This window comes from Vanessa cardui, chromosome 13 (genome assembly GCF_905220365.1).
Source record: "Vanessa cardui chromosome 13, ilVanCard2.1, whole genome shotgun sequence".
NCBI classification, from domain to species: domain Eukaryota; kingdom Metazoa; phylum Arthropoda; class Insecta; order Lepidoptera; family Nymphalidae; genus Vanessa; species Vanessa cardui.
This window is the reverse complement of record NC_061135.1, coordinates 10249490-10260681: the sequence shown is the minus strand read 5'-3', so window position 1 is coordinate 10260681 and position 11192 is coordinate 10249490. Positions and strand designations below refer to the sequence as shown.

The 11192-nt window shown below is 31.1% G+C and overlaps 1 non-coding gene across 1 annotated transcript; it reads right to left on the bottom strand.

The window, feature by feature from the left end:
- Positions 1–212: 212 nt before the first annotated feature.
- On the bottom strand, positions 213–326 carry Trnal-caa. Its single transcript has 2 exons — positions 289–326; positions 213–257 (listed from the first exon to the last, which is right to left on the bottom strand). It is a non-coding gene; the product is annotated as a tRNA-Leu (tRNA).
- Between the last annotated feature and the right edge of the window lie 10866 nt (positions 327–11192).

Sequence of the window (11192 nt, the reverse complement as noted above, 5' to 3'; positions counted from 1 at the left end):
CCAATAATGACAAGTACCACTGCGTAATCCTCTCGAGGCGTTTGTTGACAGTATCAGAATCATGTTACCACTCCGCTGTCGCGTTGTTTGCAATATTAACTTTTTTTTTCTTAATTAAAACGAGCGTAAATTCACGGAAACAACTAATAATTAAATAAATTGTATAATACTTAAAGTAAAAAAATAAAATAAAATAAACATCAAAATAATTCTGTCAGAAGTGGGATTTGAACCCACGCCCTCAGAGAGGACCAGAACAGCTCACACCTACTATGTAGGCAAGGAAACCTTGAGTCTGGCGCCTTAGACCGCTCGGCCATCCTGACTTTGTGCAATTTCACGAAAAAGTGAATCGTTTTCGAAGATAAAAGATGAAATGTTTCGATTAATGAAATTTTATTTTATATAGATTGAATTATCATTTATTTCTATGTTAATTCTAAATGAAATAAAAAAAAATAGTATCAAAATGACACTTAATTTGACTGCTTTGTATATACATATATATAGAAGTATAGTACAAACTTAAATTGACTATTATTTAAAAAGACCTGCATAAAAAATGCGTGTGTATTTATAATACGAATTTTTATACATATAATATTTACGGCCCAAAAAGTACTTTTTAATTCACGAGACTACAGTAACTCCGGCGCACAGATGTTAGTACTTAGTCATTAAGATTAGTTGTTTAAATCAAACTAGGAAGACAGATCCCTTCAATTTTGCGTGATAGTGGCTTCACTTCGATTTATTTGTAACAAAATACTAACATTTATAATAAATATATATAAAAATGAGCCGGTAGTTTCTCGGTGTTGCCATGGGCGGTGGTAATCACCTTTCATCTGGTGAACCTCCTGCTTGTTTGCCCTATAACATAAAATAAATGTGATAACTATTAAAACTAAATAATAAATTGAATTAGAATTAGGCAAATAATAATAAGTAACAGTTTAGGAGCGTTCTTTGATACTGGTTTGGAAGACACCTAATCAAGAAATAAAGTACAAAACCTCCTTAAATTTAAAACGGAATCGCTTTTACATTGAACACCAATTAACTATATAATATGTTTCTTAGAAATAACACGAATTGAATAAACCAGAATGATGAAAGAGAAAAGATTTAAGACTCAAAACTTTGGGCGACATTTTCCAATTTAGGTGCCTATCTTTAATAAACTGCTCCCACACATAACAGAATTAAAGTGATAAGAATCAAGTATTGTGATAAACAGTAAGGGAACCCTAAAAAGCGTTATCTTAACATGCAATTACAAAAAAGAAGCATCCATCCGATTTGAATGCTCACATACATATTTCTTCAAAAGCAAAACCGCTCAATCCCAACAAAACATTGAACTACCCATTTCCTCTAATTTACAATGCAAAAGATAAATCTCTCGGGTCACAAGTCCTTGGGAACTCACAATGGTTTTATCAGAATTAGTCATCGTTTTAACTCGACTTCAAAGTCTGACGAAATTTTCCATTTTTTTTAAGCGTCCCGCGTTAACGTTTTGATTTTATCCGTTGTCTTTATAATAATTGTGTGGAATGAGATAAATGAACTGGCGGTTTTCTTTTTATAAATATTTACGAGTATTTTTTGAGACTTCGTTTTCGCGTGGTAGGAGTTTTACTTCCTGAGATAGAAATTGTAATTATAGAGCATTTATCATAATAGTTCACGGTAAACTCTTATGTATGTTCATAATATATTATCTTATGTATGTTCATAATGTGTTGGTAAATTTCGTTTTATTTATCATCGTTAATAGTAAGTTAATTGGCTTTTTTGTTCCTTATACGGATATTCCTATTCGTACCGCGATGGTGGAATCACGGAAATTAATGCATTTATTTTCCTTTCTGTTACTTAGTAATAATACATACCTAATAGGTGATATTTTATTTTATAAAATTACTGAATTATATTTTAATTTTGAAGTTATTTTTATATGCAATACTTAGGTTAATGGGTCATGGGTATCATTTACTGGATATCAGCGTAATATACATTAGCCCTATAAATTTTTTTAATATTTCCTTAAACCGCCAATGCGCCACTGACCTTAGAAACTAAGATGTTATGTCCCTTGTGCCTGTAGTTACACTGACTCACTCACCCTTCGAACCGGAACACAACAGGTCTAAATATTGCTCTTTGGCGGTAGACTAATGAATGGATAGTGCACGAAGCAATATAAGTTATTCTGTTATCTTTTATATTATAAGATTGATTGATTGATTGATTAATTAATTGATTTATACGTAGAAACGTATAAAGATTGAAATGTTTTTATTATACCAACGACTTATTTTATTTTAAAAAATATTAACAAAAATCCTTGATTATTGTTTATATTTTCATTTAAAATGATAAAAAAATAAATGTATAAAAAACACTATTTTACAAAACTTTCATACTCGCGAACGTAACAGAATATAAACAACACACTAATAGCACTCCAAATCTTGTGAAACCAACCAAACATTTAAGTGTGAGCATATGAAAATAAAATAATATTGATGAAACGAAATGATTTCGATAAAAAAAAAATATATATATACTAGGGACCGAAAGTGAATTCCGGTAAAGTTTTCTACATGCCCAGTTTATTTATAGTTTTGCGCGTGAGTGAAATCGAAAGATAACTTTGTATTGTCATCCCGTCGTAACTCTTCAACGGGCGAAACAAAATGAGACCGGTGTAAGTACAACATCTGCGAACTATCGAACGATTATAATAATCATTTTCTTTGATATTTTATGTAAAAAATATATTTTGTATTAAAATTCGATTCGATTTTTTTAATGCAATAAGTATGTTCTATTAAAAGTTATTTTTCAAAGGTCTTTACACGATTTTTACAATAATCAAAGCTAATTAATGTCAAATGTTACAGACCGATGATCTTCTGTCACTGGCGATGAAGACATAGAAAACTGAGAATCAAACATTGAGTCCTTTTTTAAAATCTGTTATATCATAAGAAATATATAGACATTCATGTTTTCGTATTATTATTATTGCGATTCTAAAAAATTAACTATGTAATGAGGCAGCAGACTAATAAGAGCGATCAAATAAAATGGAAAGATACACCAATGACATTTCGAAGGAACTTAGAAAAATTAAATTTAAAAAACGACTGCTTCGGCAAAGCAAAAGTGTATTTTTAATACCATGCAAATAATTTATTACAAAATAATATTAATTATTATTAAATAACCCAATAATTCATAAAGTTAAACAATCATAATTAAAATTTGTATAAGAAATAAACATTGTATAGTAAGAGTAAAAGTAGGCCTCCTCTTCGATTAAGGAGAGGGCTTGGAAAATATTCCACCACGCTGTTTTAATGCGGGTTGATGGAATGCGCATGTGGCAGAACTTCGATGAAATTAGACACATGCAGGTTTCCTCACGATGTTTTCCTAGCACGAGATGAATTATAAACACAAATTAAGCACATATATATATAGTGGTGCTTGCCTGGGTTGAACCCGCAATCATCGGTTAAGATGCACGCGTTCTGATCACTGAGCCATCTAGTAAGAAGCAATCGACTTGACACTTAACTGGCCATTAATTGATCAACTTAATCGTATAATTTTCAAGTAATATCTTTTACATCGCGCCTAAAGCAGTAATTTGAAAAAGTCCTTTCCTTTTTCCGTTTATTATCCGTTTATTTACGAGTAAATGAAATTGTATTGTATTCCACTTTTATTCCACGAAATATTTTTTTGTATAATTATCTCTAGTTCACAGTTATCGAAGTTCACCTATCCGGGCAGATAGCTCATAAAGTGTCGGAGCGTTCTGCCAATAAAAAGTTTTATCTCCTAATGGCAGAGTCTCTATCTTCGAGGCGATCGCTCCTCCAGAAATATAAGACCCTTGTATTAGACATTCAGTTAATGAATCCAGTTTTTCAGTGGTAAAATAAATTAACAAATAAAGTTTGCGCTGTGGACTGTTTTATTTTTTCAATGTGATGGCGATAAATAAATCAATCCTTTAAATTAATTAAAAATATACTTATTTTATTATTTTGTTTATTTCTACTGAATAAAACTTTCATTTCGAAAGCAATTACTCTTTCAGAAATATGAAGCCTTTCGTAGATCTTAATGAATCATGTTTTACTTTAGAAAAATAACATTGAAATAATAAAATTTCTGGTGTGTTTTAAGTTTATGTATTGTATGTATTTTTATTTTATAAATTATACTCAAGCAATTATAAATTATCTGCCGTGTGGCATCTTATATATTAATAGCGTAAGTCAATTTTTTTTCCCGTGATTGTGGGCGATAGCTGTTGCACATAATATATTGATCATGGCTTTATTTTGCAGAAAATTAGATGGATGGAAAATTAGACAGAGGATTCTTAATTGCAATTTAGTAAATTGTTACGATTTCAAAAATTATTATTTAAAAAAAAAAAATTGCGAAAAATGTTACTGGCCAGGTAGATAGAGTCACTTTGGGTATATATATAAAAAAAAAAACAAATGTAAAACGAGCAAACAGGCGTCGCCAATTTACAATGAAATCTGTCATAGAATTCGAAATTTTTAATAATTACTAGTTGTATTCAATGAATATAACTGATCAATTATTGTACTTGTTATTTTTCGTAATAATATTATTAAATATCACTTTGTTGTCAATACAACACATATTTTAGTTTTGTTACTTTTTGTTTAATTAATTAATTTCATTAATTTTATCAAAACAGTGCGTTGAGTTTTTTTATAATTTAAATACTATTTACTAAATTCGTATTTTAAATTTTAATAAGTACTTCCGTTTCTTTTTCATACATAATATTCGTACATCATTTTATATACGTATATTTTTAATTACAATGTCATGTCTGTACTTACACTGTTATTCACCTTTCAAACCGGGGCAAACGATACTAAGCATTGCTCTTTTCAGTAGAATATCCCATGAAGGGATTATGAGTGAAATAATTTGTTGCAATAAATATTAAGGAATAGTATAAATAAATCATTTTGAGTAATTTATTTTGTTGGATATATTGCTCAATTATTATAAACGTTTAACGTCCTTATTTATATAACAAGCCAGATACCGGACAAGCAACAAGTTATATAACAATTTTAACGATGTCCTTCTGGTTTGTTTGACTTTGCCTTTCTTAAGTGATGTTAGAGAGCTGAGCGACACCTATCGAATTAAGTATATAAGTGAATAAGCACATAAAATACTGCATTTTTTGTTGCTTAAATTTCATAATCTGAAAGAAAGGCAAACCCAACTCGACTGGATACAGATCGGGTTATGGAACAACCGCTTTTAGAGGGAGCCCATACCTCGGGTAAGAACTACCAACTTTCAAACTGCGGTCTGAGAGTTTCTTGACAAACAACCTCAATTGATTTTTACTGACCAAGCATACTACGTAATTTTAACCTGCGTTTATTGAATATAAATAAAATCTTCCAGTAACATTTTATTTTTGGTTGATTACAGTCATGTTAGTACACTATCTCTATAGACATCTATCTCGATACATTCAAAAGATCAAACAAAAAATAATTAAGCCCGATTTCCTAATTATATTAATCACCAATTAATATTTATCTATCCGCCTTGCTTATATCGCAAAAATCGGATAAAGGTATTATGATAGATGTTATGTTCAATAATGGCTTTTATGCGCTACGTGATAAGCACTTAGGTTTTTATTGTATGTGATCAAGCATTGGGGATTGTATGGCTGGTTTTATGGAGTTTTAAATGTTTTATCGGTTATTTCGACGCCCTTTATGAGTTAATCTGACAAATCGAATGTAATCTCTTAAATCCGAGGGACGTACGTTACTTATACCAACAAATGTCTCAACCTATCTTGATGTATCATATTTCATACAAGTGATAGATCGAGCTGAGATGGCCCAGTGGTTAGAACGCATGCATCTTTACTGATGATTGCGGGTTCAAACCCAGGCAAGCACCGCTGAATATTCATATGCTTAATTTGTGTTTATAATTCATCTCGTGTCGTCGATGAAGGAAAAAATCGTGAGGAAACCTGCATGCGTCTAATTTCATAGAAATTCTGCCACATGTGTATTCACCAACCCGTATTGGAACAGCGTGGTGGAATATGTTCCAAACCCTTCTCCTTAAAGGGAGAGGAGGCCTTAGCCCAGCACCAGGATATTGTTTGTTTTTTGCAGAGCACTGGCTGTTGTTGTTTGTTGTTGATAAATTAAATTTACTTAGTGGTAGAGCTTTGTGCAAGCCCGCCTGGGTAGCTAATACCCACTCATCAGAGATATTCTACCGCTAAACAACAATAAGTAGTATTGTTGTGTTCCGGTTTGAAGGGTGAGTGAGCCAGTGTAACTATAGGCACAAGGGACATAGCATTTTAGTTCCCAAGGTTGGTGACGCATTAACGATGTAAGTAATCGTTAATAATTCTTATATCGTCATTGTCTATGGGTGATGTGACCGCTTACCGTCAGGTAGCCCATATGCTCGCCCGCCAACCTATTCCATTCATATAAGTTGTGACGTTATCAATAAAAAATAAATAATTAACAGCTTGTAAATGTTCTGTGCTGTGCAAAGGTCTTCTTCCCATGTTAAACAAGTCTGAAGCTAATTTCACTATTCTGTTTCACTGGTAGTATATGACAACGACGGTAAATCGCCACCAAGCATAACATATGTCATAGAATATAAAAGCCAATTACAGAGGAGAACGGTCATAGGTACGTTGGTTAAACATATAATCTTCGCTTTAAAATCACATACATATTCCAATCTCTGAACCATTTTGGTTCTTGCAGTTACTATTGTTAAACGAATGAACACTGAAGCAATCTCGTTCTATTTACCTGATTATAAGGATACGAATAAACATGTCTAAAGCTGATAGTATTACTGAAGTTAGTTTCAAACATATTGACATGTTTGCAAAAGGACTTTGAAATTGGCGAAAATGTTATTATACTATGTGATAATTGGTTTTGCGTTTAATAATTTATAAGAAGCTGGATAATAAATACACCATAATATCTCACAATAAAAATCTTTACTTATATGGTGATCTTTTCAAATAAGAGCTAAAATTAATATTGTTCGTCCATGCTAATAGTATTAAACTGGAAAGTTTGTTTTCTCGTAAATAGGTCGTAATCTAACCAACGTAATGTAACTAAATGATGCAGCTCAAAAATCATTTCACAGGTACGTAGAGAGCTACAGCATTAGTAAGTACTATAATTATATATGTATATTTTTTCTTATGATATAGACCGACGGGCAAATTCTATCATTTTTCCTCACATTGTAAGTACTTGAAAACGTACATATATATTGCTGCAATTAATATTAGCTAGTCCTTATATGGCCAAAACGGGACCAAATTTTTGAAATTTATTCTATTAAGTAAACATAGGACTCCAGCTGCTGTTACAATATATTTTAATTAATAGTAGAAGACACTCAAGGCTTCATTGATATGTAATTATCTAATATATATTTTTTTACTTTTTGGTTTTACTTGGTAGGAGTAAATATCTCTAATATTATTTGAAGAGGCGCGAGATTTATCCTCAATAAAAAATATGTATTAAAATAACTAAATTAATTTAACTGAACACTTTTTTATGAGTTTTTATCTTTTTATTTTTTATAAGATCTATAGCCAATATTACTTTTTGTTATATCGATCGCATTTAGTAGAAATTGTACTATATATGTTATTAGTCTAATGTATCGCGCTGCAATATTATTTACAAACGTTACACAAACAAATCGTGGCATAAAATGAGCCTATTTTCGTTAACATAACGTTATCTATATGTGGTGTGTATATTATAAACATTATTCATAATTGTTTTGACATTAAGCTGAAATAAAGTGCTGAAAAAATCAACTTAGCATTTTGGTATGCGACGCGCGTCTAGTATTAAGTACGGCGAGCGACTTAAGTTTTGATATAACATTTGATGATTTACTTTTAATTTTCTATTAGATCTGCCTCGTTGATTAAGTTGAATGCTAATAAGGTTAGATATACCGAGACCAAAAAGTAATAAGTGTATTGGATATTTTCTCAAAAAATCTCAGTAATGGCCCAGAGTTTGCAAACATCTTTATGTGATCTACGCATGTCGCACTAGTTTTAGTCTGACTTTATATATAATTTACGCCGTAGTGGAAATTGATTAAATGGATATCTAAATATATATTTGCATATTCTGGAATCAAACTTCTAATTAATTTATTGTAATTACTTTCTATGAAATTATCGTGAGAAAACTTATGTTCAAAACAAGCACCCGCACCACCTTGATGTCCGAAAAACCACAAGAGCGCGATTTCTTAGACATTTTCTACCTCGCACAACCACTTTGTGAAACCAGCTTTCGCCGGCGGTATTTCCGAACCGATACGACATGGGAACCTTCAAGAAAAGAGTGTGAGAGACTCTTTCGTTAAAGGCCGGCAACGCACCTGCAAGTCCCCCGGTGTTGCAGACGTCCATGGGCGGTGGTAGTCACTTTCCATCAGGTGTGACTCCTGCTCGTTTGCCACTTAAGTCATAAAAAAAGGTTTCACGAATCTCCACCCTAATAGGAGTAGAGGTCTTTGAATCTGTCATTAAAAATGAATATCAATATACTGGACCACCGCTGAGCGTTGACCTTATTTTGCTTACCCATTAGGTATTTTTCTAGTCGGTTGGTTGATTTATCACGTTGTTCAATTTTATTTCTCAAAAAATAAAGCTTACTGTATTATTACATTATATTATATTTTTATATTCAGTTATAATATTAAGATAATTTTAAAACGATTGTATGTATTTTTCGCACATCGTATTGCAGTTGCGGTGCAAAACTTGTGTGGTGGTCTGTATCGGCAATTGTCACGCGATACGACCATCTACTACAGTTGTGTTGTAATTACTATTATTCATTCCGCTCGATCTCAGCATAGTATAGATAATTGTTGTTTGGGCTAAAGCATTGTTGTAATCATACACATTGGTCCAATAGCGAATGTTGTTTGCGCTTATTGGTCTTGGTTGATGGAGTACGATGTAGGTAACTAACATTTAAATATGTTTTACCTATACGAATAAAAATTACACCTACATTTTTATTGGAAGTTATTTTTTTTAAATAGTAGTTATTGTTTATTCAATCGTCATTAATAAATTTTATGGTAGAATTAAGTGATACAATACAAAAATATCATTTATTAAACGTTCGTTAGAACCGTTTACACTGCTGACTATAGTGAATTATATGAAACTTGATGATCGTAGGAACCAACTGGATGTACAAGGTGAAACAGAGGCCTACAGTCAGCAGTGTATTGCAATTGATCGATAATATAATTAGATAGATATTTTATTTAACTTGATTGACTTTTAGTTACCTTTCCTATTTCCGCACTGTTCGGAAATACACAATCTGTGACGACCCCACGAGTTTTCTTCATCAACCTCTTGAGCACTTTTTGTTATTATATTTTTCTATCATAAAGTTACACCTTTAAAACGGGTATACTTAGTATCTCTCAAAAATTTAAATGTACAAGTTTATGTTTTAACACTAGTTAATACGATCTCTTAAACATTATATATAATTCGACATATAATCGTACTACTGAATCGTAAAAAATAGTCTATTCCAAATACACGATCTCGACGCGATCTAACTTGTCGAGAGTATAAATATACAATAATATTAACTATGGAATATACAACAAAAAATAATTACGTACTTTGGGAGTATAATTAAAGAGGATATAAGTAGGTGAGTGGAATATAATGAAATAATTAATAAATATATTATAATCAGGAACTGTTTTTAGTGTAAAATAAAGATAAATATTAAATTATTTTCAACATTTTTACATGGATTGGCGAGTTCATTCATTTTATAGTTTTTATATTTTATCTTCGCCTAGAGGTAAATCAAATTTGTGATATGCATTACATACATGTATAATTATAACTGACAGTGTCTAAAAAGTCAAAAACAGATTTTGATAGGAAATAAATAAAATTTTAACAAAAAGAAAAACCGACTTCAAACAAAACACTATTTTAAAACAAATAAATATGCACGAAAAAGTAATAAAAATAATTGCGTATTCAACATATTTTTTAGAGTCTTCCTAAGTTAAATGAAATGAAAAATATTAGACTACTTAAAAGTCGATTAACGATTATATCATGTAGTTATAGTTATTGGTATATTTGGAGCCGGTGTCAGCCACGGTGCCCTTGCCCCAACAATCAAAATAAAGAAGCGATACGAGCCCCTTGATTGATCCAGTATATTATTGTGTAAAAGGTAATTTGTAAAAAACATATTTGTTAAAGTACTCTCGTATTGTTTTTTGATAGATATACTGTAGGGTTTTATTGGCTGACACCGACTCCAAATATAACAATAATTATAACTACATGATATAATCGTTAATCGACTTTTAAGTAGTCTAATATTTTTCATTTCATTTAACTTAGGAAGACTCTAAAAAATATGTTGAATACGCAATTATTTTTATTACTTTTTCGTGGATATTTATTTGTTTTAAAATAGTGTTTTGTTTGAAGTCGGTTTTTCTTTTTGTTAAAATTTTATTTATTTTTTGATTTTAAGTGAAGCTGATGTTGACTAACTATTTTTTTTTAATATGGATAGATTAAGCGTTCCGTTTATATGAGTCAGAAACTACTTCGAGGACAATTTCAAAGGAAACTTGCGAATAAAGCAAAAATAGACTTTCGAAAATGCGGATTTAATACGTCACGCGGCGTAAACTACAAGGATCCCTCGAAAGAGCTGTAATCGAACTCAGCAAAAAAGCTTTGAAAAAGACCAACTATATTTCGTACATCATATGACATCACATCACATACACAAAATTTGATTAAAGATAGTAAGAAATTCTGCCCCATATCGCACCCTAACTGCGAGCCGTATAGGAGTTCCATCACTACATAATATAAAACAAAGTCGCTTTCTCTGTCCCTATATCTTTAAATCTACGCAACTGATTTTGATGCGGTTTTTTTTAAAAGATAGTGTGATTCAAGGGGAAGGTTTGTGTATATAATACATGAACAATATAGTAAAGAAACACTGATAATTTTAGAAGTTTGCGATGTG